The sequence below is a fragment of the Falco peregrinus genome, chromosome 14, assembly GCF_023634155.1.
Source record: "Falco peregrinus isolate bFalPer1 chromosome 14, bFalPer1.pri, whole genome shotgun sequence".
NCBI lineage: Eukaryota > Metazoa > Chordata > Aves > Falconiformes > Falconidae > Falco > Falco peregrinus.
The window spans coordinates 2,056,407-2,082,621 of NC_073734.1; the positions used below are offsets into that span (position 1 = coordinate 2,056,407).

The window sequence follows — 26,215 nt, forward strand, 5'->3', positions numbered from 1 at the left end:
TGTCCCGGCTTTGCCTCAAAGAAAAGTGACAAATAGTTGGTGTTTAGGGGGCTTTTAAAGTGCATCCCCTCAAGCAGGAATGAGGTTTTTTGGAATCGGGTTTTGCTGGGAGTTGCTGAGTCGGAGGCGGGAGGAACCTTGATTCTCCGTTACGGTGTGCATATGCACGTGTGAAGCTTCATTCCTTGGCGGTGCTATGTTTGAAGCGCGACGTGGGAATGCGTGCCTCTGTCAGACTCGCTCCAATGCCGCTGTCTCTTACACATCTGTCCCCTGCACTGCTTCTACGTTGTTTTGCCGCAGAGCCTTGTTCTTTCTTTTTGCCTTCTCCCACAGCTCACGACATCAGGACTAATGCAGCCAGGACTTGAGGGCTCTTGGGATTTGGCAGGAAGAGCTCGCTGCCTCCCAAGATAGGTGTAACATTTATATTAGGCTAGGAGAAGCTGAGGTCAGGCCACAGAAACACCATCAGCTTTACGCTTCACTGAAGAGTAAGCGGGGAATATCTTTAGGAAAAGGCGCCATGTTAGAATGCTTCTGTCGGCCTTGGCTCAGCAGGGGTATGTTGTGGTGCCGAACGAGGCGCTTCCTCAGTTGCGTGAAGGCACTTGGCGTGTGTTTCCTCTCGCCTGAGAGGGAGGTTTGGTTTGTCCCTGTTCCTCAGCGTTGGTCCTTGGAAGTGTGGTGTCCTAACCGAGGGGATACTGTGTGCTGCTTTAGCCCGGCAAAGAGCATTTTAGTTGTCTTGGGTTTGTGGAAGTTACAAATGCTCCTGTATCTTCCAAACACTTATGTAGCCTCACGACTTATTTCAGCTTTGTCTAATGTTTTCCAGTTATTGACATATTCACGGAGAATGGTTGATGCTCACTCAGAGGAGCTTATTGTTTTGGGTAACAGTTTCTAGGACGGGTGACTGAAATATCAGCTAGGGAAGCACAAAAACGTGCCTTATTTGTATGCCTATACAGAATCTATAGGATAAAATTCAGAGGGCTAGAATTTCTCTGGGGCAGATGAGCAGTGACAGTGGAGATTAGGGCCGTAGGGTTTATACTTTGTGACGGAACAGAGTGAGCGAATAATTAGGGCCAGGATCTTCGTGGCTTGCTTTGAAAAACCTGAGAGTCTTGTTCTTACTGAAACAGCTGGTTCCCCCATAGTCAATCTTTGCAAAAGTGATTTGTGTGGGTAGGCCACGGGGATAAACTCTCTGCTGGCTCTGAGATGGGTGTTTTCCCAGGAACACGTGCAGCTCCCTGGGAGATGAACCCAGGATTTCATTCCTGCCTGCCAGTACAATGTTGCAGTTATTTTGAAATAAACTACGAATTGCGAAGGAGAGCAAGGGGATAATGAAGGGATTATCTCTCTAGCTTTGAAGCGTACAGGTAAGTGAAAGGCTGCTGAGATGAATTGCTAAAGTGAAGCAGAAACGTGTAATCAATCAGTCTTTCGAGGTGTGGTGCAGAGCTTATTGCAGGAGTAGTGCAGAGCACCAGACAGCGTTCCCTGACCTCGCGTGGCGAGCCCTAGCTAATGTGTCCGGCACCACGGCAGGCTCCCTGTGACGCGCGTACAGAAAGCAGCCGGGTTGCTCTTTCAGAGCCACCAACAGAGTGTTTATTAAGAAACAGAAGTGCTAAGAGCAAAACAGCAGTTTAAGGTGTTGGGAGGCGTTTCCCTCGCTTGGCTGTGTATCAGTACTGACTTGCTCGCAGGCAGCAGTCGTTCTCAATGGATCACACCCTTCTTAGGGTGACTTACGCAGGATCAGGTGAACATTGCTTAAATTTCTGCTGAAGCTGGGTCAGATCTGTCCCTAGCATTGCTTAAGCAAGCATGGAGCTCTTCCATGTGAACAAGTCACAATTTTTCCCTTAGCGTATGATTTGGTTGATTTAAATTGTGTGTCTTTTGGGCTGGTTAGGAGCACAGGTACTGTCCCCTGGATAGACTGTGTGTGTGGTGGCGGTTCTGTTGCTCCAAATTTATGGATGAGTGTGGAGAAAATGTTTGCTGCTATGAGCGTAATGATTTACAATGAAAACTTGTCCTTCAGTGCTTTACATGCCTAAACTCCTCCTTTTCGCCTGTGTACATGTGTCTGGGTGTGAAAAATCCCAGCTCGTACTGAAATGAGGGTGACTTGGGATGTTCTGGGCTCCAGCATATCCCTGTCCAGCACCTTAACATCAGATTATGGTACTTGAAAGGGTTTCTGAAACCTGCGTGCGAAGCACTCGTACAGCTTTGGAAAAGGTTTCAATACCACTGAAAGTCCTGTCGGTCACTTGGCCTTTCCCAGATGACGTTCAGCCCACCCTGTGTGGACCGTGTGGATGTGGGAAAATAAGTTTATGGAGGTAAGTCCTAGTCTCAACCAATCCAGTATTCATGAAGTTTTGATATTCTTTCAGCTGTCAAGTCCTGCTCAAGTGAGATGATGCCCAAGCTGCTTGCCCTGAGTGCTGCTGATTGTACACCAAACCCAGCTTGCTGCAGTAACAACATTTATTGCAACCTGGCAGCGTAGCACCAGCTTGGTGTGGGAAGGTGAGCTTTGCTCAGGGACACGTGGCTGAGGAGATGCATGACGGGTTCCCAGAGGTGTGCCAGAGGTGCAAAGCAAATCCACCAGTCCAATGCCATCCAAAACAATAACGTCTACGGCAGGTGCTCCATGCAGGTGAAGAAGGCTGCCAGAGACAGGAGGTGCCGGCGAGATGCTTGGAGTTGTGGAAGGAGAATTGCTTCTCTACTCAGAGCTCCCTAAATGCTGACTCACATTAGGCTCCTGTCTCCAACGAGTACTAGTATAGTATGATGGGTGGTCTTCAAGGTGTAGGACCAGATCCTGTGCCTGTATGTGGGTGCCTCCAGTGCCCACTGGCCCTTGTGGCAAGGCGCTACAACACGCTTCTAGCCCAGGGGATCTGTGGTGCGGTATTGAAATTCCTCTGTGCAGTTTTTCCCCATCGGTTGCTGCATCCCTTGGCATCTCTTTGTCAGCACAGAAAACTTCAGTAATTAGCAAAGCACCACTGAGCTTGTGCGTGGCCGACGGACGCTATGTATTGAGATGCTTTTATTGCTGTCAGTAATAAAAGTAGTGATGCGGATGGCTCTCTTTCAGTAGCTCTGTGAGTCTAATGCAGAAGCAAAAGCCTGGGGCAGGATCTCACCCTCTTTGAGGGGGGAGATCAGAACCCATACCCATAGGAGTATTTTAGGAGACAGCACACCCAAGAGGAGGCAGCCCTCAAGCAGAACTGCCTATTCCATTACTCTTCTGTCTCCCCTTGGTTCAGAGCCCCAAAAAGCGGTTTCCCCAGAAGAGAGGTAACGTGTGTGGCTCAGGAGTAGTTCTCGGTGGTTTTAGTCCTGCTGGAAGCCTCCAGCCTTGTGCTAAAAGCCTGCTGAGGAACCGTCTAGGTGTTTGGCAGATGAATACCCTGTTTTCCCTCAACTTCCCACACAGCTTGCAGGAGGGCTGACAGCTGCTGAGCAGGAGCTGTGCTAAAGCAAATCTTGGCTTGTTTGCTGTGGATGGCAGACCCAGGCTCAGAGCATCCTTTGTGGTTCTGCACGCCCAGGGCACAGATGGGGGAGTTCAGCCTCGGCTCCTCAATTGCTTACTTCAAGGGCAGGTAGAAAGTGCGAGCAGGGTCTGATTCTGGCTCCGTGGTTGTTAATCAGAGTGAGTTTTCCTGCGCTGGCTCAGTTCCTGTCCCCGTAGGAAGTGGGTGAAGTCATGTCTCCCCTCCTGAGCCCTGGGCAGCAAAACTTGCTCTGTGCCAGATTCAGGTTATTCCTATATGGCAGGAGAGAGCAGCTAAACAGACTTCTTCAGTGCAGCACGCTGGGAGCTGGAGACGATGTGGAGCAGAGCTTGCCTTGCCCTGGGTCAGGGAGGGGTCTGGCTGCCTTGTTCCCCCACCGCTGAGCTTTGCTGCCTGGCCCTGGAAGCAGGGGGTCCCCAGCACCGTTTCCTCCCCATTGCTGCTTGCTAGGCGTGGGGCAAATGCCAGCAGCCTCGTAGAATCATAGAATGATGGAGGTTGGAAAAGACCTTGAAGATGACCAAGTCCAACTTAACCCCGGATTGCCAAGCCCACCACTAAACTGTGTCCCGAAGCACCACATCTGTGTGTTTGTCAAACGCGTCAGGGGTGGTGATTCCAGCCTGCAGCGTGGAGAAGCAAGCCCTGCCGGAGCCGTCTCCTCCCTGGCAGGCTCCCGCCAGCCCCCCAGTCCCGAAGGCTGGCCAGCAGCTGCTGCTTAGGCTGCCCGCACGCGGGGGGCTGCTGCAGGGGGGTTTGGTACTGAGCACCGGAGAGCTACTGGGATGTGTGGTTTGGGTTGGTCAGTAAGCGTGATGAGCTGGCCTCAGATCTTCCCCTTCCTCTAAGCCAGCACCAACACTTGCACGATAGACAAGATCTCCTTAGGGCAACGTAAGCATAAAAAATAATAACAAAATAATTTCTTGGGTAGATCTGGAAGAACTGGCTGGGGATCACTGTATTTAGTGCGGCAGCAATGCTCAGGGTGGCAGGGGATGTCAGAAGAGGATCTGGGTCTTCTGCCCTACACAGGACGGCCTGAGCCACTGCCCTGAGATGCCTCTGCCCTTCTCAGTCTAACCACAGGCAGCTTCTCTGTGCTGCAGCAGCCTCTGGAGCTGTGAGTGATAACCGCCAGCTTGAGAAAGCACCGAGGTTTCATCACAAATGGGGGAAGATGAGGCATGAGATCACAGGAAAAATCAAGGCATATGAAACACGATTAATTAGGGAGCTGATGTGGAGCTCTTCAGTCACCTGTGGCACGACAGAGAGTTTGGTGTGGTGTGTTAGAGCCATTTGGGTTTGGTGAAGATGACGGTAACTACAGAACCGGGTGTGCTCGGCTGGCAGCAGGGCAAGCACAGCCTGTGCATCTCGGCCGCGGTGGGAAACTGTGGTAGGGGCTGCATCGCGTTGCAAATGGGCCGAGGGGAATTGTCAGGGGCGCTGCTGACTGCTCAGCTCCTGCACAGATCAGCATGGGGTTCCCAGCCGGGAATGTCGGTGTGTTGGGGTGCTGAATCCCTTTCTTCAGCTGAAATTGATGCTGGGCTTAGCTGGATCAGCTTACGTTGGTAAATGAGGCCACCTCTGCAAGGGCTTGGCGGTGTGTTAGTGGCCACTGTACACACGCAGGAAGCTCATTAAATCCCAGCCCTACGTGTTTATTGATGTTTGAGGCTGAACACCTGTGGGCATCTCAGCTACTCGCAAGAGTAAAACATTACCTTGCTGTGATATTAGTCTGTGGTTTTGTGTAGACTTTGGAGAAGACAACCACCTCTGCATGCCTCTCTTCTCTTTCCTTTAAGAACCCCCTTTCTACCGAAGGTCCTGTCATCTTGCCAGGCTGGCACTGCCATCAGTAGCTTCCAGGAACTTGTTTGAAAACAAAATGAAAATCCTATTGGCTTAGCCTCTAGATCAAGCCTTTGTCTTTTCTCTCTGCAAACCCACGGATGGATGTGGATAGGCAGCAGGGTTTAGCTGAAGTTCAGCCCTTGCTGTGTTGCGTTTCACGTTCCTGAGATCACTCAGATTGCTGAGCCCTTGCGGTTTGTACTGACTCCAGCCAGAGCAGAGGAGGCTCAGGACTTGCCAAAAGTCTCAGTTTTGGCTGTTTTGTTCATCCCCAGAAGCAGACTTCCATGTGACGCCGCCTATCCCATTCTTAGCCTGTGAAGGATATCTGGAGAATGTAGTTTTCATCTCTTTGCAGGGCATCCTGGACTGCAGCTTGTCTCTTCTATCATCAGTGGAAATCACTAGTATGTTCTTAGGTGCCATGAACCCTGGATGCGTTTTGGGGCAGAACTGACCATTCATTAGTCTCCTTTCCTGGTGGATCAATCAACGTCTGCTGAGAAGCAGAAGAGTAGCTTGAAGGGTGATTGATATATGAAGTGGCGTATTAAGCATGTCTTTGCCAGGCAATCAGAATGAAGGTTCCTGCCCTGTTTTTCCCCATGGGCCAAAAGCAGTGTTTCAGTGATCAGCAACCCCAGCGTATCATGGCTGTAGTACCAATAATGATTATATATAGCCCACGGCATCCTGGATATGCGGCAGCGCTGTCTTGTGTTATCCAACAGTTTCATTGTCCTTTCAGTCCATTCTGCGAGGCTCCGTCACACTGGGCAGCACAAAGGCTCTGTGCTGGCTCCCAGATATTCCTGCGCTGGAGTATTTCATCCTGTAAGAAAGCCAACAGCCCTTCCTAAGCACAGTGCGGAGGAGGTAATGGGGAATCCTTTGGGTGCTCCATTACAGGAGGATGCACAACAAGGAGCCTGGTGGAAAGCAAGGTGACTCCTAAGTGCAGGAGAGCCGTCTGAAGAGCCTGCGACCTGTCCCGTAGACGCTGTGGCTGGTCATTGCTCTCCATCTGCCTTTTCCTGCCCATCTGTTGTCTCACGGTGGCTTGCAGTGCTCTGGGGTAGCAGATCCTTTCCTTGCGATGGGCTGCATGGGCTCAGAGGGGGCGTTGCTGGGGGCTTTAGCTGTTGACAGCATCAGCTGTGGCAGCAGTGATGATTAGGGTGCCCTGAGCTTTGTTGTAGCCTGGGCAATGGTCCTGTAGAAACCCCTGTGCTGGCAGCAGTTATTTAATGGTGAGGTTTATAAACAAGCTGCTCCTAGGGCTGGAGTAACTAGCACGATGGTTTTAATGATGTCTGAAGGTAGCTCATGAGCACTGCCTCAGAGAAGCACTTAAAAATGACTGTCGCTGCCCTGTGTTTTGCTCTAGTGCTGGAAATACGAGCGTGGGGACTGACAGGTGGCCTTTGTCAGAGACCCAGCACACTTTGTAGGTGATGCCATTAGCTTCCTGACAGCAAAACAGCTCAGAGCAGCGCTCCTGGCTCTGACCGAGGTAGCTCTGTGGGAGGTGCAGCCAAAAGCATATGGTGGGGAGGGCTGGATCCCGCCGCAGGGGACTCCTCTTGCTTTCCAGAGATCGTTAGCCTGGTGAAGTGACTCCCTTCTCCGGTGGTGAAGTGGTACCAGCAGACCTTTGCATGCTGTTTGAAAAACCAGAATATGCTGGTGATGGTGAGGCAGTTGGGTATCGTGATAGTAGCAGGAGCAAAAGAACTGCTCAAAGGGTCGATGTGGAGGTACAATGACACTTCTGAGTGAAGAGCTCGGCTTTCGTTGCTTGCTTGTATTTTCAGTGAAAAAGCAGCAGGACCTGTCTCTTTTAGAAGAGGTGAGAGCCAGGCATAGTTTTCTGACAAACTGGGCAAATTAACTTAAACTTGCTTTCCCTGTTACCCAAATATTCTGAACCTGACTGTCATGCACTCCTAAAAAGGTTTAAAATCCAAATTCAGCGAGGAGGGAGTTACAGGGATAGAGGGAGAATATTACGGTGAGGACGAAAGGCAGCAGAGTGCTGTTTTGTTTCTCTTCAGTCTAATCCATCTGGCTACCAGCTTCCTAATATTTAGAGCAGTAATCGATGGAGGAAGGTACTGGCTGTTGAATGCTGGGAACGCATTCTTCATAAAACCTGAAATTTGTTTTGAAATCTTGTTCAAGGGTTTGCTTAATATTCGGAAAGATATTTTAGCTCCTCTGTAAATTCCCTCTCCTCCTGCACAACAGGCCCCCCAGAGGATGACCCAGTGCTGGGTTTCTTACTTTCAGATAGTTAAAAGTTACCATGATGTGCTAAGATACCGGTGGCCATAGCCATGCAGATGGATGCTGGAATAAAACACGGTGGTGTTCCCGCTGTCTCAGAGAGCATCGCTCAGGAGTGCACAGCCCAAAGCACCTGCTCTACTGCTGTGTAAGAAGCCTCTCTTTTAATTTCAAGTTCAGGTGTTGCTTTGTTCAGGTTGCAGAGTGAGCTGTGTCCTGCTGTCTCTGGGAAATACGTCAAAAGCGTGTAAGAATGAGAGAGCTGACAGCCTGTAATAAGATCATCGTGTTGTGTAAGTAACGATAGGGCAGGTACGTCTGGATTCAGTAAATGTGCTTTCATGGCAGCAAAGCATCCCAAAGCACAGACCCACGGACATTACCCCATCAGGTGAAATACCTAGGGCTACATTGCTGGTACAGTACAGAGATTGTTTTGTTGTTGTTTTTTTCTTTTCCTCCAGACTTATATATTAAACCATCAAGAGTCTTAAATAAATGTCACATCTGATTTGGCACCCAGGCCATGAAGCCTGCAGCTGCCCTGGGCCAACCCTGACAGCTCTGCTGTGTCAGTTTATCTGCCTGGCAGAAAGACCTGCTGCTCCCTCCTGACTCGCTGGCGTCTGCACGCTCTCGTCTGTACCGGGAGGTTTGTGGGTTTACACAGTCAGCACGATGCCAGATCCTTCTCTCTGTGGTAGAAGGTGCTCCGGCAAAGCCCTCCAGCCTTCAGAAGCGTCCTCGGTGCCTGCAGCCGGGAGTGTAAGTGCTCTCCAGGAGAGCAGCGGTAGGGGATGCTTAGCAAAGCGTGTAGAAGCAGGCAGTGCATATGCTTTCTCCCTCGTGGGCCTTGGAGGCAGCATTTTTCTGTGCTGGAGGCTTTATTCACGTCTTTGTTTAATCGCTTCTGATGGTTTTACCTTCCAAGCCTTTGTCCAGTTGCTTTGTGGATTTATAGCGATGAGCGCCTGTAGGCACCTATGGCAGTACGTTCCAAAGGAAGGAATATTCCTTGGAAAAGTACTAGTACTACTTTTCTCTAATTTTGACTAATACCATTTCAGGCCCTCGGGTTCCTGTTTTACAACAAATTGTGACAACTTTTTCCTCGTTCACTTTTTCCCAGGCCATTCATACTTCTACAAACCTACCTATCTCCTGTGTGGTTTCTAGGTTGAGGAATCCTGTTCGGTCTTCGTATAGAAGCTGCTCTGTACTTCGGAGAAGGGCAGAAAGAACGATTAAATTTCAAAGGCTTCAGGTTGGTTTTTAAGATCAGAACTATACCCATTATTTCAAGACCCACCTGGCCATGGGTTTAGACAGGGAGATCATGATAGTTTTCGTGGAGTTCATTTTGCAGTACTTTGTTGTCTCGTAGAGCATTTTTCATGTCATGTTTCCATGAACCCGAGTTGTACATGCTCAAAGCACTGTGCATGTCTCCCATTTCTTGGGTCCTGCTTCCTCTGCTTGCCAACGTACGCCGAGGATTCAGCGGAGGGGGGAGGCAGTGCTTATAAAGCACACCTGCCTCTGTAACGCTTCTGAACCTCAGTTATTTTTCTACGCTAAGTTGTCCGTTCCAGAAAGCAGGCTGTCCAGTCATTGGAGACGTCGCTGTTTCTCTCGCAACATAACTCATCTCTGGCCACGAATCCCTCCCACTCCTCCTGGGCTCCCTTAAGAGCAGAGAAGTTGAGGTTATACAGGCACGAAGGCTGAACTCTCCATGTGTGGAGGTGAGGGAATGGCTGCAGAGATCTGTTTGAAGGGTGATTCATTCCCAACCTCCCTCCAAGAGAGGGGCTCTCTTTCTCCTGGCACGGCTGTGATTCGCCGCATTGTGTCTGCCTTAGGGTTTAAGGAGTCCGTGTAGGACACCGCCAGCTCTCCCCCGTGCTGTTGCGTGGCCGCCTTGGAAAGGCAGGTCCATCCCCTGGCTGCCTTGCTGTAACCCGTGCAGCGAGGAGAAGGCTCTGCCTCGGCAGGGGGATGCTCTCCAGGGATGGCCGGGTCGCTGCCCTTCTCAGCTGGGGCTGGCTCTGAGGCTTTAAACACGCTCCACAGAAGTGCCATTTCGACGGAGAATGTCTCGTGTTTGTGGTTTGCTTCTCACCTGGAAACCCTCACCTGCAACAGGCAGAGTAGGCTCGGTGCTCAAGTTTGAGATGGTTGACTCCCAGGAGTTGCTTGGTTGGGAAGAATGAAGGTTTGGAAGCTCTGGCAGTGAGGGACGCTTTGGTGGGGGTCTCTTCTGGAGGGTGAAGTGCTGGCGGGTGCTCCAGCAAGACTCCAGGCGTTAATCGGCTGCTGTGTGCAGCCAGGGGCTCTCTCCTCTTCGGTCTGAGGTGGAAAGCAAAGGCGTGCTCGCTCGGGTTGTGGGACAGCTTGGGAATACTCGGTGCAGACTTGCACGCTCAGGCACAGGCACCGACAGGCTCCAGGCAGAAGAAATGGGCTTGCAGGGCTGTGATGGGCAGGTTGGCGTGGGCCGTGCCCCACCAGTCTCGTTCCGACCTGTCTGCACAGACACACAGCAAGTGAGGGTGCTGCTGCTCCAACACAGTGAAGTTCTCATCTGCGTCCCATCCTGCCGTGGGCTGTCACTTTGCTTGCCTCCCTCTTCTGCCTGCATGCCCCAGGCACCTTGGCTTGTTGGCAACAAGGGATCAGGAGAGACACAACCCCGGTGGCGTGCTTGCAGGAGACTCTGGGCGAGCCGTGACCGAGGTGGGACTCCTGAGAGTCACCTGAACGACTCAGATGCAGAATTCCCTGGGACCCGAGTGGGATGGCAACCCAAAGGCCACCTGGGCACATCTGAAAAAGTCCCCCTGTAGACAGGGTCACCTTGGGGATAAATCTTCACAAGCCCACCCAGAAATAAGGTGCTTAAGGTGGTGTCCAGGACATCCTCGTGCTGTACACATGCAGCTATCAGGCTGTGATAAAGGTATTGATCTGTGGAACTGCTAATACAGCTAAAGGCTGTGACACTTCTGTTCCCTGTGGCTTCCTCTGTTCCTTGTACTCCCATCAGCAAGGGCGATGAGCAAAGTCTCGCTTTTGCTTTGTTCCAGGTGAAGATATTCACACAAGCCTTCATGGAGCCGCTGAAGATGTCAACATCAGGCTAGACAGGAACTCCTTGACAGCTGGGAAGACCTACATCACGCTGTCAAACCACAGATCCGTGGTCATCCACAATCGGAGTAAAGTCATAGCCCACTCCAGTGGAAGGCTTTTGTTAGTCAAGAAGGGGAGGATCAGGAGAACCTGAGGTTCGTTGGGAAGATTCGTTTCAGTAAGACAGGCTGCCCAAGGGTAAAACTAACGTACGGCCTCAGAGGGATGTTGGTGCTTTTTTGAATGGCGTAGGACAAGTAAACCATCCACGACACCAGGGTGTCCCCCCCTGGGCTTCAGGGTAATGGAGCTCAGTGCTTCCCATTCCGGTTCCATCCATGTTCCAGCTCATGTTTTGGGGAGGAAAGGTTGCATTTCCTCGGAGAGCAAATTCCCGTCTGTGGGAGCCCTAAGTCAGTGAGGCCAGGTCCCTGGGCTCGCAGAGGGTCTGTGAGGCTGAGGAAGGTGTCGGCACTCCTTACCTGGGACTGCGTTGAGCGGTAGCACCTAACAGCTGCAGGCAGCGTACCTGTGGTGATATTCACTGCAGTTTCTTCCCCTCCAGCTTTGATAAGATGGCAACCTTCTTCAGCCTTCTTGTCCAGTAGTGCGCAGGGCAGGGTGCTTTGCTGGCCCCGAACGTTGAGGCCATCCGGCTGTAGGATGCTGAATTGCCTTGCGCTGTCCCGGCTTCCAGCACAACGAGGTATCCCTGCCCCTTCTCCGGGGCTCGGAGAGTTCGGAGGTGGAGGGTTCTGCGGGGAAGGCAGGGCAGCACAGGACTTGGAAGTGCCTTTGGGCGTCAGCACCTGTGTCTTCGTGGTGCTGAGAGGTGGGGCAGGCTCTCCACAGGGTGTCTCTGAAGCTTTGAAATTCCGTTTGGGGCAGCAGGGAAACACTTCTAGCCCAAGGGGATGCACTGGAAAAGACACTTAGAAGCTGGGGTGATTTAGGGAGTCCTTGTGTGCCTTCTCAGAGTTGAATGGCTGTAGGTGTATAGGAGTTAGTCTGAACCCAGAGCTGGTCAGGAAACTGCCTTCAGCTGGAGAACTTTTTGAGGGCTTCTGAGCAAATAAAGTTCAGTGTAATTAGGTCAGAAATGCCTTGAAGGCCAAAACTAGTTTTCCACTCTTCTCTGTTTTTAATTGCGCAGTGTGTGACTTCTGTGCAAGATCAGTGTGTTAACAGAAAAAGTCTCATGACCTTCTCTTAGTACGTCCCTGCGCCATTCTTTTAGCATCTCTTCCCACCTGCCTATCTCAGATGGGACCCTGAGTGATCCTCTCTCCCCTCAGAAGCAACCAGGTTTCCCCACAGTTAACTTCAACCCATTTTTTTCCAATGGCACTTGATCTTATGCCAGCTCGTGTTCTGTACTCTGAGCAGAGTGCTTTGTTCTTCCTTACTTGCAGTCTTAGGGGTGGTCATAGCTCCGAGGCCACTGTCCTGCTGTAGCAGAAGCTTTTGAGATGTCAGAGCAGAGAGGACTTGTACAATGGGAGGAGGCAGTTCAGCACCCTGCGCTTGGCTGTCACCCCAAAAGACCTGGATCATCACAAGGTCTACCCAGGGGTTTGCTCTGTCTCCCTCCTGCAGGACTTTCTGGGATTCAACAATGGAATTATTGTCTGTTGATGAAGGCTTAGTTGAGGGTTGCTCATCTCGGTGCCTGGAAGCCCCCCTCATGCACAGCGCTGTAGGTCAGCCGTGGAAAAACATTTCTCATGACACTCCACAGGGAGCAAGCCAAAGAAAGTATTTTTGGCACTGGTGACAGCATTTGCCCGAGGCTCTGTCTGCGTGCTGCTAGTAATGTCCATGGCTGTGTTTCCTTTCTAAATGTATTGGAATTTAGCTGGGTGGTGATTGCGGTCCTGTTTATACCACGTTGCCCTGATGTGCTGTGTATGGAGCCTTCCCCTCATCCCCCTCGAGTAGTCACCTGCTGGTCCTTGGTGGCCAGGGGACTGGAGCGTGAAGGGGGCACATCCACGTGCCAGCTGGGAAGCAAGTGCTCTGCAGCAGTGCTCCCTTCTCACCTCTCGGTTGCGAGCTTTAAACACTAGAATGATTGCTGCTACAACTACCGAGTGAGGGAGAGGTGACCTGTGTCAAAGCTCTGTGGAGAAGGCCAAAAAGAGAAAAATGTTGAAGTGGTTCAAGGCTGGATGTAAGGGTTTGCATTCAGAGATGCTGGTCCTGCCTTCGTTATTGGGTGATGCTAGGCAAAGTCCCTTCACCTCTCGGGGCCTCTGTCTTCATGCATATAAACCCATTAATTTCACTGAAGTCATGCAATGCCTGAAAGTCCGTGAGTTGGCTTTTCAAATGCTCTGGGATCCTCTGCTGGATGGCAGTGTAGGCAGTGGAGCAGATCTAGTTTGCTTATCCCTGCCAGTCCAAAAGGGAAGGTAAAAAAGAGTGATGCTGGTAACCTGCAGCTGAATCCCAGCTGCTCTCCCCTTGCCAGCGAAGCACTGCAGTGTGTGCTCCTTCATCTTCATCCATCTCCCCGAGCACCTCTACGGGAGGAAAAGCCATCTGAGGGTGTTGGTGGGTTGTCCATTAGTCGTGGCAGTAGCTTTGAGCCAGGAGGCTCTCCTGAGGGCTGCTAGCTTTCACAAACCTCCTCTTAGCTCGTGAGTGTGGCGTAAAACTACCTGCCATGCCAGCGAACAAGTGATAACCTGATCTGCTTGGGACCCCGTGGCTTGGGGTCAGCCCCTTGCTGAGCTGCTCCTGCTGTTCCTCCCCCCGTGCGTGGCTGCTCCTGCGCTTACGCGACAGTCTCTGCAAATATGTTGTTTATTAAATGATCTGCTTGGTTTGTGTCTCCCCATGGCTGCAGGCGCTGTCGCAGGCTGCAGAAGCAGGAGGAGAATGAGAGGGATTCTTTTCTCAAGCAGCGCGCAGTGGACCCCACGCTCCAAGAACGCCTTTCCCTTCTCTCCCGTGCCTTCCAGAACCAGAGGGCAAAGGTGCGAGAAGACTCTATGCTTTTCTCCAGTGATATTTTTGCCATTGAGCCGGTGGTAAGTGATAGCTGAGAACCTCTCTTCCTCCTCCTCCTCCTCCCTGAATGAGGTCACTTGGCAGATACCCGCGTCAGCGTCTTGATGTGCCGAGAGGGAAGACATGAGGTTTCTAGTGAGGCTGGGAGAGGTTGTTGCAAAAAGCGTTTCTAAACAGTGAGCTCCTGGCAGGCGGCGAGAGCCTGCCTAAAGCTGAGCTCTGCTGCAAGGGCTATAAATTAAGGGCACTTCATAAGTGTCCTTACAGTGTTCAGGGGTACTGATTATTATATATAAGGGCAGGCCTTACACGTAGCGTATGGGGATTAACCATGGGCATTAGTTCACCTATTGAAGAATGAAAAGGTCCTCTAGGGAAAGGAGGCCAAGTTCAGCCCGTTTAATCACGGAAAGACCAATCCCTTCATATAATCTGGATTTATACCATGTGTGACTCTCCCTCCCAGCATCGTCTGTGAGCCTGCACGCAAGGCTGGCAGCTTTAAATGAACTTTTTGAGTTTCATTGCAGACTTGGAGAAAACTTTTTGCTTTTGCGTTTGCGCAATCAAAACCTCATGTCCTTCAACGAAACAGAGCCCTGACTCTGAGTATTTGCATGGTCTGAGATGAAGAATGCCTGCTGCCTGAGCAATGCAAAATCCCTTCTCATCCTGTTGCAAACGCTAGAATAATCTGAGCCTCTTCTTTCTTTTATAGTAGGTGAAACGATTTTTTTTTTTTAAGGAAGGGGATCTTGTTCTCTTCTTGGTTACTCCTATAGCCCGAATGAGGCTGAGAGCCCCCCATGTGAGCACAGCTGCAGTTTCACACCACTGCAGCTGAGAGCAGCATGATGGGACCAAGAGCCTGTGTCAGAGCAGCGGGGGTATTGCAGAGAGCGGGAGCCGATCGCCTGAGCTGTGCCAGCTGGTTTTGGAGCATGTCCCAGGGCTCCTGCTTCATTACAACTGGGCTAGGTCTCCATAACGAGCTTAACCTGCTCTTGGGCTCCTGAAGTGCATTAGGGTGAGGTCCAGCAGCCTGGCTGCCCGCTGAGTCCTGGTGCTCCGTGTAGCGCTGTACGGACCCAGAGTGTAGCCTGGCCTCAAGTCTCGAGTGGAAACCTTTCCTGAATGGCTGTGTTGATGTTACAGTTGGCTTAGGACTGGGTGTAAGTGGGATACTACAGGAGTCGTTCCCCTCCTATCCTGTTCAGCGTTATCAATCTTTAGATTTCCATTAATTCCATGATTTGTGGAACAATGGGGTTCACATTCATAGTTTTGCTGATGTCTGTCTTCCCCCCTGGCGTATGGGTGTCTTCACATCAAATGTTAGTCTTTTTTCCTATCAAATGTAAAATCTAAAAATCCACTGCTGCTGACTTCCACAACCTTCTCCCCGGTGAGAGTCCCGTAACTTCTAGCGTGGACAGAGACCCTTCTTGCAGCGCCGTGTAAATCTGCTGGAGGGGCCCCACCAGAGCTGGGACCTTGCTGCCTCGGACCTTCTGGCCAAAAGCGGCGGCTGCTCTTCCCACCTATCACCTGTGGTGCCTGGGAGCACCCTATAGAAAGAATCAAACCCTTGGAACAAGTGGCTGGAGGTTCCCAGAGGTTAGGAGGCCGCTGGAGGGACGATAGCCTTGGAAAGGCTCTCTGGGCAGGGTGGCTTTGCAGGGTTTGTGCAGCAGCTTTGCTGTGTAAGCGGGCCGTTAGCTGCCAGGGGTTGCTCTCAGTGGAAGCTGCAGCAGGCTGTTTCAGCCTGTATAAGGTTAACTTGCTGATGAAAATAATAAGAGAAAAGAGGAGGAGCGGTTTTGCAGTCAGCCTGTGACCATGAACGTTTTGAGCAGCCGTCCAAGCCTGTGGGAAACAAGCTGTTCTGTAACTCTGACTTCCTGAGTGCATCTCGAAGTTGATTTATTTTTGCAAAGACGCATGGTATGTCAGCAGAAGCATCTGTGGTAGAAGCCCAGGTGGCTCTCAAAGGACAAAGTCCTTGCTTTTTGCTGCACCTTCCCCACCACAGCTTAGCTGTAAGTCACAGTACAGACACGTGGGAGCTGACTCCTTGGAAATGGAAACCAGAGGAAAGGGAGGAAAAGGATTTGTAATCATTGCTCTTACCTTGACAAGTCATCACTGTCTTGTCATTGCCTGGTAGCGACTCCTCAGTGCCACGTGTCAGCTCTGAGCCGATGGAGGTGGTCTTCAAGATGTGCAGGTTACGCAAGTGCTACTGCTGTTGGTGCAGAGGTTGGGCCAGGAGATAACAGCGATATTTGTTCCTGCAAACGTCCACCTCAGCTGAGGTGCCCAGCTGGTCCCCATCCAAATGAGAGGGGACTGCAGAGCACTTTGGTTTTTGGCAGAAGGCGCCATCTCCAGTGGGAGCTATGGTCCATCCCTCCGCTCGCTGTGGGTTCGGTTATTGATGGGAAGGGGCAGATACTGGCTTTGGCGCTGCCTTTTCCCTGAGTGCCCTGAACTAACAGGATGCACTTTGGGGAGTCACTTCAGTACTTGTGTTGCCAGCTCTGCCTTTGGGGGTTTTGGTGTGCTTTGAGCAGTGATTTCCTTTCCATGGATCACCTTCTCCCTCCACCAAACAAAGCAGGCCGACAGTTGGTGGTGCCCCACTTTCCAAGACCAGCTTTTTCCTTTTCAGGCTGGTGGAGGTTGAGGAGATTCGCATTATTTAGGGGCTGAGGGAGGGGAAATAGGATCTGCATCTATTTATGGTTGGTCTCCTTATTGAGGTCACTTCTGTAGCGGTGAGTCATGGTGTGCCGTCCCCTCGGGTATCACGTTGGCATATGCTGTAGCAAAGCCAGGGCACAACAGCAGGAGTTTTTGTGCTGGATCATCATACATCCACCGTCTGTATTTTATGCCACCTGCCAGCTGCAGCCTGCCTGAGGCTGACATTAAGCCAGCAGTGTTGCAATATCGTGTTCACAGCACTGCATAGTTGCATTTCTGTCCTGGCAAGCATCCACGGTAGTTTTCCATGATCTGACTCAACTGCCATCTTACGGAGAATATGCTAGCCGCGGCAGACCGCTGGCTCCTGCCGTGTCCTAGGGCTGGTACGCCTATGTAGCAGTAGCCCGCAAGGGTGAGTAGTGAAGTGTATCCTTTTAACCAGCAATTCTTTCTTCCCCGTGGGGTAGCAGGAATGTGAGGAACCTTTCCAACAGCCTATTTTCATTTCCCAGGAGAAATAGGTCACAATATTTTCCAGTTTTATGGTCTGACATACAGCAGTAATGAAGGGAGAAATGACAAAGGTTTCCCAAAACAGTCATGTCCTTCACAATTTTTTTTTTAGCCACAGAATAGTAGAATAATGTGTAACTGATGATTTCTTCTTGCCCTCTCCCTTTGAGTCAAACAGTCTGGCGTGCAGCTTCACTGACAATACAGGGAAGCTGATTGTGGACGTACTGCCTGAAGTTTCTGTCCAAATACGTTGAATCCTGGAGAATGGTGATTTCATGTCAGAAGCTCAAGAGGTTTGAGTCTGTTAACTGCTGGTGCAGGTTTTCTTGGGAGTGAGGATATGAGTGCAAGGCTCCATCAATAATGCTGCGTTAGGATTGTTGCAGAGAGCTGTGCGGGTGCATATGAATGGATGGGTTGTGTTGCTCGTCCGTAGGCTTGTCTCCTCTGATGCCTTAGAGCAGTCTCATCTGACTGTGCCTTGGGATCCAGCAGCACCCTGGATGTAGGGAGATATGTCCCTTACCAGGATCTTACTGCACCACTGACTGGCTTCCTGGAGCATGGCAGGACATCTGGTGAGTTATACAGCGTACAGAGAGATGCCAGCAACACTGCAGCAATCACCGTGGTCTCGGTGGTGTTGGGCAAATCATCCCGCTGGGGCCTCGGCCGCTGGGAATAACACCTGCAGGGACCCATCGCCACTCCCTCGCTGTTTGAAGATTTACGCTTGCAGGGTTCTCCCAGGTTCTTGCTGAAGCTGGATTTTTTTTGTGCAGCGGAAGTTCACCATTTTGGTGTTCGGTTTGGGTTATTTTGAGCCAGGATCACATTCTCGTGTCAGAGAAATGCCACGTGGGCACTGACCCAGCTCCGGTTCCGCTTCCGACAGCAGCGGTGATGCAGGAACGGGAGGAGGCCAGGACAACTAGGGCTTTGTGTCATGGGCAATGTCTCATACCCCCTGTGGAGACCTGCAGGCAGCTGGAGCAGATTGCAAAGCCCTGATATTCCTCTTCTGCCAGTTGTTGCCTGCAAGCAGAGGGAGGCTTGGACAGTGAGCCCTGGCCGGGGTAGCCAGCCCTGACGGGACCTTGCCTTTGTTTGTGAGCTGGTTTACAGATCTCTTCTGCAATGATGAAGGCAGGCATGGTTTTCTTTCTTTCTATCTTTGTAACTAAGAATGGAAAAATCCATTTGACTTGCTAAATCTCTTCTGATCTGAGAAGACGTGTTCACATGGCTGTAGTGACACAGGGATATAAGGGAAGGTTTGGAGGGAAACCGTATCTTTTCTTTAGGTCAGCTGGCACTTCTGAAGAGATCCTTGATATGCTGAAGCCAGCCAGTTTAGTTCCTTTATTATAGCCCTAATTAAAAAAAAAAAAAAAAAAGGCAAGCCTTTACCGGGTGCTAGTAAAGGTAAGGGACTTAATTTTTTTCACAGCTGCTTCCAAAGTCTTACACATTTTGTAAGTGTTGTTTGCTCCTTGCTCATCATTGATGCTCTAAATAAAGGCTTACAGGGCTGTGGTTGAAAACAAGAAACGTAACGTTTGAAGGTAAATGGTTTGTTGTCTCCTGTCTTAGGAGGGAGATGTCTGGCCAAATTCTTCAGTTGAAATTTACGTGATCTTCAAACCCCGAGAAGCCAGAGTGTATCAACAGTCTGCTGCGACATCTCAGGTACAGCTCCTTTCTCCTCCTCCTGCTACCCACAGCAAAGGCGAGGCACAAATACTCTTCCAGCCCAGTTGGTTCCCACGGAATTCCTAGGAAGAGCCGGTGGTCAGCAGGGCAGTGCCAGCACCTTCCTGCTGTCCCTGTGGCTCCCAGCTGGTCTGTGCAGAGCCAGGGCTTAGCGCGCCTGGCTCCGACCGCTGATCCCAGAGCAGCCAAAGCAGCGAGCTTTCATACCATGCATTCGTTGTGCTGCAAGGTGTTTGTAAAGGCAGAGAGGTACTCGCAGAAGAGCTTTGGTGGACGAGCACTAAGCCCCTATAGACCTCCAGGATGAGCCTTTATTACGTGGATGCACCATCGGGCTCCTGAGGCGGTAGGAGCTGAGTGAAACGTGCTCCCTGCCCCTGGGTCACCTCCCGCTCTCCAGGCGCTGCCAGACCGTAGTGGCTGAGCCCTGCTGAGCGCAGGGTGTCTGTGAACGTGCCACACGTGTGCTGCTGTCCCTGCGTGGGAATCGTCACCTCGTGGCTCAAGTCTATGCTTCATCTGGGTCGCGTGTTACAGGGCTCGCTGTCCTCAGCAGGGTGAGCACCCTCCCCAGAAGTCAGAGTGCGAGCAGCCTGCTAGACAAGCTTTATGCTCCTCCCGGCTGACAGAAGTGCTGTCAGGTCTTTTTCTGGGAGCGGTTATCACTGACCCACCGAGTTATGCCGCCTTTGCCCTTACAGAGGTGATGGCCTTGCTGTGCTGGCACGGGGCAGGGAATGCTTGCAGCAAGCTCCGTGGTTCAGGTTACCTTGTCCTTCCTCTCCGTCCGTGTGGTGCTGCTTGAGGTGTTTTTCAGGAGTGGGAGGTCCCTGTCAGATTTCCATCCAGGGAACACTCTGGTTTTCCCCATCTAAGAGGAAGGAGGTGCGAGGCCCGTGGTCCCCAGCAGCCAGGCTCCCGTTCTGGAGGGTGCTGAGATCACTAACCCAGCTGCTTCGAGCCATTCCTTACTGCTCCAAGCTGGCAGATACAAAGGCCATGAAACAGCTTTTTATTGATACGGTAATTGCGCAGGGTTTACTTGGCAAATGCCACCTACAGTAATTAACCAGGGCTCGTGTTAACAAACCGCCTTCCTGGCCGCCAGCTGCAGTTGTTAGAGCTGTGGAAGGAAAGGGTTGATTTAAAAAGTTGCTCCCAAGGGAATCCTGGCTCAGCGCTGTGCTCCTGGCCCTGGGATTTTTGCTGTGGTGGTGGGGCTGTCCATCACTTTGCTGCAGGGATCTCCAGGGGTTGTGCCTGGAGAGCTTTTGTTGTTGTTGTGGCAGAGAAATAGGAAAATTACTTACGTGCAACCTGGGAGTTACAGGAAATAGAGCTGGGCAAGCGATCGGTGTTTAGAAAGAGGAGCCTGCTCTGGAAAAACCCTCGTGGTCCCTCAGGAGATCTGAACTCTTCCATGGGCCCCTTGGGAGAGGACCTCAAGGAGGTCACCTACCCCCCATCCCTCACAAAACAGAGCTGAGCCGCTGTATCGTCAGGGTGGAGACTGTCCCAGGGTGCAAAAAGAGTTTAAAGAAGAAACCCGTGATCTTTAACTAGGGAGTCATTAATTTTGCTTCTTGGCGACTCTGAGCAGTGTGACTGCCTTCCTCGTGCATTTGCATGCCAGTCACAGATCCCTTTGGAGGACGATTTGCAGACAGCGTGTGCCCCTTGCAGGGAATATTTAGAAGCTTTGCCCTAGTGCAGCACTGTGAAATTGCAGTTGGATCTCGAGCCCCACGGGGAAGTGGCTGGCCTCCATGTGTGTTTTTGCAGTTGCCTCCATAAATCGCTTAGCCGAACGCTTCTGGACCAGGTGATTTACAGAACTCATCAGCACTGTGCAACTTGCAAAGCCAGCGGTTAAGAAGTGGTTTGAAATTTGTTTTGTTTAAGCTCAAAATGAACTTTCTTAGTTATTCATGCAAATAAAGCCATGGCTCTTGAGTGCTGGAAGGAAGCACGTGGTGGGGGGGCTCAATCACCTAAAATTCTTTTTTTGTTGTTTTTTTCTGGATATGGAAATGTACTGGGTTACATCTGATTTCTTCCAAAACCCATTTCTAAGCCGCTTTTGCAGGGAGAAGCAAAATCCTAAGTGCTGATCCCTCCTTCACTTTCCGTGTCCTACATCGTGTAAAGCTGGATCTCTGTGTTGATGTGGTTGGTTGAGAATCACGTTCAAAACCAAGCTCAAAACCTGGGGACGTTCCGTGGGCAAAAAAACGAGTGCCAGAAAGCAGCAGAAGTTAGGGACTTGGGAAACAGTTCTGTGCTGTTGGGCCACCCACACCCCTGTTTCTTTGAATGCCGAGCTGTAATCCCTCCATGATGTGCCAAGGTGTTAACCCGACTGAGATCCGAATTCTCACTCCACAGAACCAGGTGTGGCTTTGGGACTGAGGACAAGGAGGCTGCGGCCCCTCCATGCCCTGGTCCATGTGCTCTGGGACATGCTGTGGTGGGAGCATCACACGGTCCCAGCCTGGGGCACCCAGGCCTTGGCCAGCGGCTGGGTGCTCCTGGAAGCCCCAGCTGCTAGCGAGGAGCGGGACATACTCTCTTTTTTCTTTCTTTTTCTCTCGGCTGTCCTGAATGGTCTGTATTTTACTCTGCTCCTCCTCCTTTCAGGAGAGCACTCTCTGAGGTTCACCTGGAAGGAGAGAGCGTAAAACTCCCAGGGTTTCCTAAAGTTCCAGCATCAATGTAGGGGCAGAAGAAAGGATAGCTTCCGCAGACCTTCCAGGAGAGGCTGAGGGCCTGCTGCAGAAGGGAAAGAATGGCCACTGATTTTTTTTGATGATAGTGGCCGTGGGGCATGCCTCACCCATGATTATGGGCAAAACTTGTCCCTTGGAAATCTTTGTCATTTCCTAAGAGCTTTGATGGTTTAGAACATCAAGTTTTTAATGAAAATTAGGCCACATGTGATGCAAGATGGAAAAATCTTCTGAGCAGCGAGCACCCAGTACTGCCTTTTTTCGGGTGTCTGTGCAATAGAAGTACACAGCCCTCCGATGCGTGCCTGAGCTGTGAAGTGTAACTCATCTCTGCTGTCAGCTGGGCTTCGGCTGGATCCACTGAAAAACCACTGAATTCAGCACAAGCTCCCTAGCTCTTCCTTTCTGGCTTTGGACGTGATCAAACATCCCCGTGCCACGGTTGCAAGCCCAAAGTCAGGGATCACTGAAAAGGCTGTTCCAGGAGGGTTTTTTCCGAGTTGTGATCTAGTCACACGTGGGCTGCTCTTTGCAATAAGAAGTTGGTTTGGACATTCTGGAATGACTAAGCAGCAGACTTTTATAAAAAAAGAAATCAACTTTCAGTCCCTAAGCTTTAGTTAATGGTGGGTGTCACACAAAAGGAGCTCAAAGGATAGAGGAATAGTTTTGCACAAAAGCCACAGTGACGGTTGTGTACAACTTCTGGGGCTACCTTCTGCTCCTTGTGCTACTCGCTTTCCGTACAAGAGTAGAATGGGATGGCAGTGTTACCGAAATCTCGGAATGAAGAACTTACCGACACCAATGTGATGTAGATAAGCAGACATTTCTTTATGGACGGCCGGGTGCGTGAGTGAGTCCCCTCACGATCGACGCACACCATGGTTCAAAATCATACACCTTATATAGAACTCATTCATACATATTCATTAAATATCCATGCATAATCGTAAGATTTCCCATAAATCATTAACATACTCTCGTACCCGATTCTGCGCAGTAAAGGTTAGAAAGGTCCGGAAATGGGTCTGGGGTACGATTTGGGTAGGTGGTATGTGAGTCGGTGGTCTCGATCTCCCCCTGCCAGAATTACCTGCCACTTGAGGTAACTGTTTCTTGGCCGGCAGCTATGGGTTGCTTCACTCGACTCTTCCCAGTTCACATAAATTCTCATTTTGACATTTTAGTACATCCTCCTAGGTTACATATAAACAATCATCTCAAATCTTAAGTCTGTTATCTAAGTTCTAAACATTCCTACTAGGTGATTCTGACCAATTCCTCCGGCCTTGGTACGGGGCTGTACAGAGGATTTTCTATAGCCGCTTTTTACTATAACTATAAGTTTCATTAAAAAATATTTTCTTATCCTCTTATATTTCTATTACATGATTGATTTTATAAAATCAAATAATCAATCAAATAAAGTCAATCTTAACTTATTAGCAAATCTATAACATTTCCCCATCCTCTTATATTTCTATTACATGATTGATTTTATAAAATCAAATAATCAATCAAATAAAGTCAATCAATCTTAACTTATTAGCAAATCTATAACATTTCCCCCCTTTGAAAGTGTTGAAAATCATTATTTCAATGCTTTCACATTATTTACATATCATTTGTTTCAACATATTTTGGTGGTGGGCTATACCTTGGTGGACTGGTTGGTACTTCTCTCATGATCATACGATTGATTGCAATTCTGTTGGTAAACTGCTTCTTCAAACATGCATATACCAACATGATCATCAAAAAGACAATCAGTAACAGAAACAAAGTTTTGATTAGGGATTGTATCCAAGAGCTCAAGTTCCTTCCTAATTTGTTAAAAATTTTCCCTAACCAGTCTTCTGACATATCTTCTTGAATTGATTCTGTTTCTTTTTCAATTTTATCTAATAAATCCAAATCATGTTTGACATCTTGTGTGATGTTTGAAATGGGGATGCAACAGTGGTCCAGCTTATCTTTGAGATATCCACATACTCCATGTTCTTTAAGTAGGAGCATATCTAGTGCCATTCTATTTTGTAAAGTCATTCTAGAGGTCGCCTGTAATTGTATATTCAATTCCTTAAACCCCTTTTTGGTAACGTTTGCTAATTTTTCCACTTGACCAGTTAACTTATAAAGCCATGCTCTGTTTCTATATGATGCTATAGGATTTAAAAGTGATTCAATTGCCCAGCCAATTTTCACTCCTGTAGATGGTTCATTCCAAGTATCATCATTTGTCTCAGATCTCTTTGTTCGTTTCAGTTCTAAATTTTCTAGAGATCCTCTAAACGGTGATTTCTTCCAAATCGGACACAATGTTGGCACGCCTAAAGTTATTTGTTTCACTTTACCATCTAATGGTAGATGAGTTGTCCAGGTTCCATCACTCAATGCCCAAATTAAATGTCCTGGACTTTGAATAGTAGATTTTCTACAACTAAACATAATTCCTCTTCTGGGTATATAGGCGCTAGATAGATTGAGAGTATTCTTAAGACCTCGACAAAAACAACCATATTTTAAAGCGGCAGCCAAAGGAGGGATTCTTTGAATTATTAAGTCTGCATTGCTACAATCATACACTTTTTCACATTTCCACCATGGCACTATTTTATTCTCCTTTTCTCCCAATGAAGTTGATCTATCATTGACCCAGGGTAATACTGAAAACACTTTTCCATCCCAGGTAAAACACCAAGGAGTTTTTGCCATATACTGAAAATGGGAATATAAGGTCATAGACCAAACCGAATCCCAAACTATTTCCTTTTCCTGTAGGGTTCGATTCTTTTTCTCACATTTTGTCTCGGTTATCCATACACTGGTGTTTGTTGTAGCCATTTTAGGCTAGTAACACCATCCCTTGTTCCCTAAATCTCCATATAATCCCGGTTTAGCTACAAATCATCCTTTACATTCCCAAATGGTTGAATATACTGGTGATTCTTCCCCAACTTTAACCTTTTGCAATTCCCAAGTTTCCCTAGGTTCTTGTTTACAATCCATTGTCTCATATTCTAATTTGGTCAGATTCATGGTTAAGATTCCCCATGGAATAGATTCACCTACTGCCCTCGGTATTGGTAAACAAGCAGTGATCTGCAAAACATTTTGTAAATTGGCAAATCCTTTAATCAATCCTACCATCAAATTTTCCTCAGCCGTTTGTTTGGGAATTTCAATCACTTGTTCTGTCTCTATTTGTCTTTCATTCCTGTCCACCAAGTCAGCCCATGATCCTGCCAACACTACCAACCCAAATGGAATCCAAAGAACGATCATAACCTGATATGAAAAATTAGACATTTTTCAAAGTCAAATTTAAAGTCTTTGGGTCACGGTTGATAATCTTCCATGGAATAGGTGCTTTCTTCACTCGAGTATAATGGATCCAAGCATCCGATTCTGCTATCTTGAGAGCCGTAAAAGTGGTTAACAGTACTTGGAAAGGTGCTTTCCAACGTTCCTGTAAAGGTTCAGAGGTCCAGGTCTTCACATAGACATAATCTCCTGGTTGGAAATCATGCACTGAATTTTCCAGGGATAAAGGTCTATTCCAAATTACTGCACTCCGAATTGCAGCCGGAGTTTTTCCTAGAGAAAGCAAATAGTTATATACATCCTGCTTTCCTTTTACATGTACGTTTGGATTTGGTTCTGGAGACTCATATGGTTTTCCATATAATAATTCATAAGGACTGAGTGAGGTTCCACTCTTTGGCTGTACCCTGATACGTAATAATGCCAATGGAAGCGCCTGAGGCCACTTTAGACTGGTTTCTTGACAAATTTTACTTATTTGTCGTTTCAAAGTTTGATTCATCCTTTCCACTTTCCCACTAGATTGGGGTCTCCAAGATAAATGTAGGTCACAATTAATACCCAATACTTTGCTAACACTTTGGACTACTTCAGCAACAAAGTGTGGACCTCTGTCAGAAGAAATTCCAATAGGAACTCCAAATCTCGGAATTATTTCTTGTAATAACCACTTCACCACTTCTTTTGCTTGTGTGGTGCGACAGGGAAGGGCTTCTGGCCATCCTGTAAAAGTATCAACCCCTACCAGGATGTACCGGTACCCATTTTGTCTGGGTAGCTCTGAAAAATCTACTTGCCAATCATCTCCAGGTTCTACACCAGATTTCAGTCTACCCATTTGAACCTTTTTCTTAATCATTGGATTATTTTTCAAACATACTTCACACTTTGCAGTTACCATTTTAGCTATTCCCAACATCTTAACTGATATTACTTGTTTTCGTAAAGATGTTACTAAGGCTTCTGCTCCCCAGTGACATTCCTGATGTCTCGTTTGAATTATCTCTCTCATCACAAGAGGTGGAATTACTACCTGTCCATTAGGGGTTACCCACCATCCCGCTAAGTTTTTCTTAGCATTTAATAACGGACTCAATTTGTCATCTTCCTCTGAATATCTCGGGTTTTCCCTAGGAAGGGTTACTGTTTTAGAAGGAATTATTGCCATTTGCAATGCTTGTTTCTTTGCTACCTTTTTTGCTGTTCTATCAGCTAAATTATTCCCAGCTATTACTTTTGTATTCCCAATCTGGTGTGCCTTACAGTGCATGATTGCTACTTGATCTGGCTTTTGAACTGCTTGCAATAATCATAAAATCTCTGTTTGATGCTTAATGTTTGATCCTTGAGAGGACAATAACC

General features: G+C 49.0%; 1 pseudogene; it reads left to right on the forward strand.

The window, feature by feature from the left end:
- Positions 1-26,215, forward strand: part of LOC129785703 (hydrocephalus-inducing protein homolog) — a 67,663-nt pseudogene that overhangs the window by 21,583 nt on the left and 19,865 nt on the right.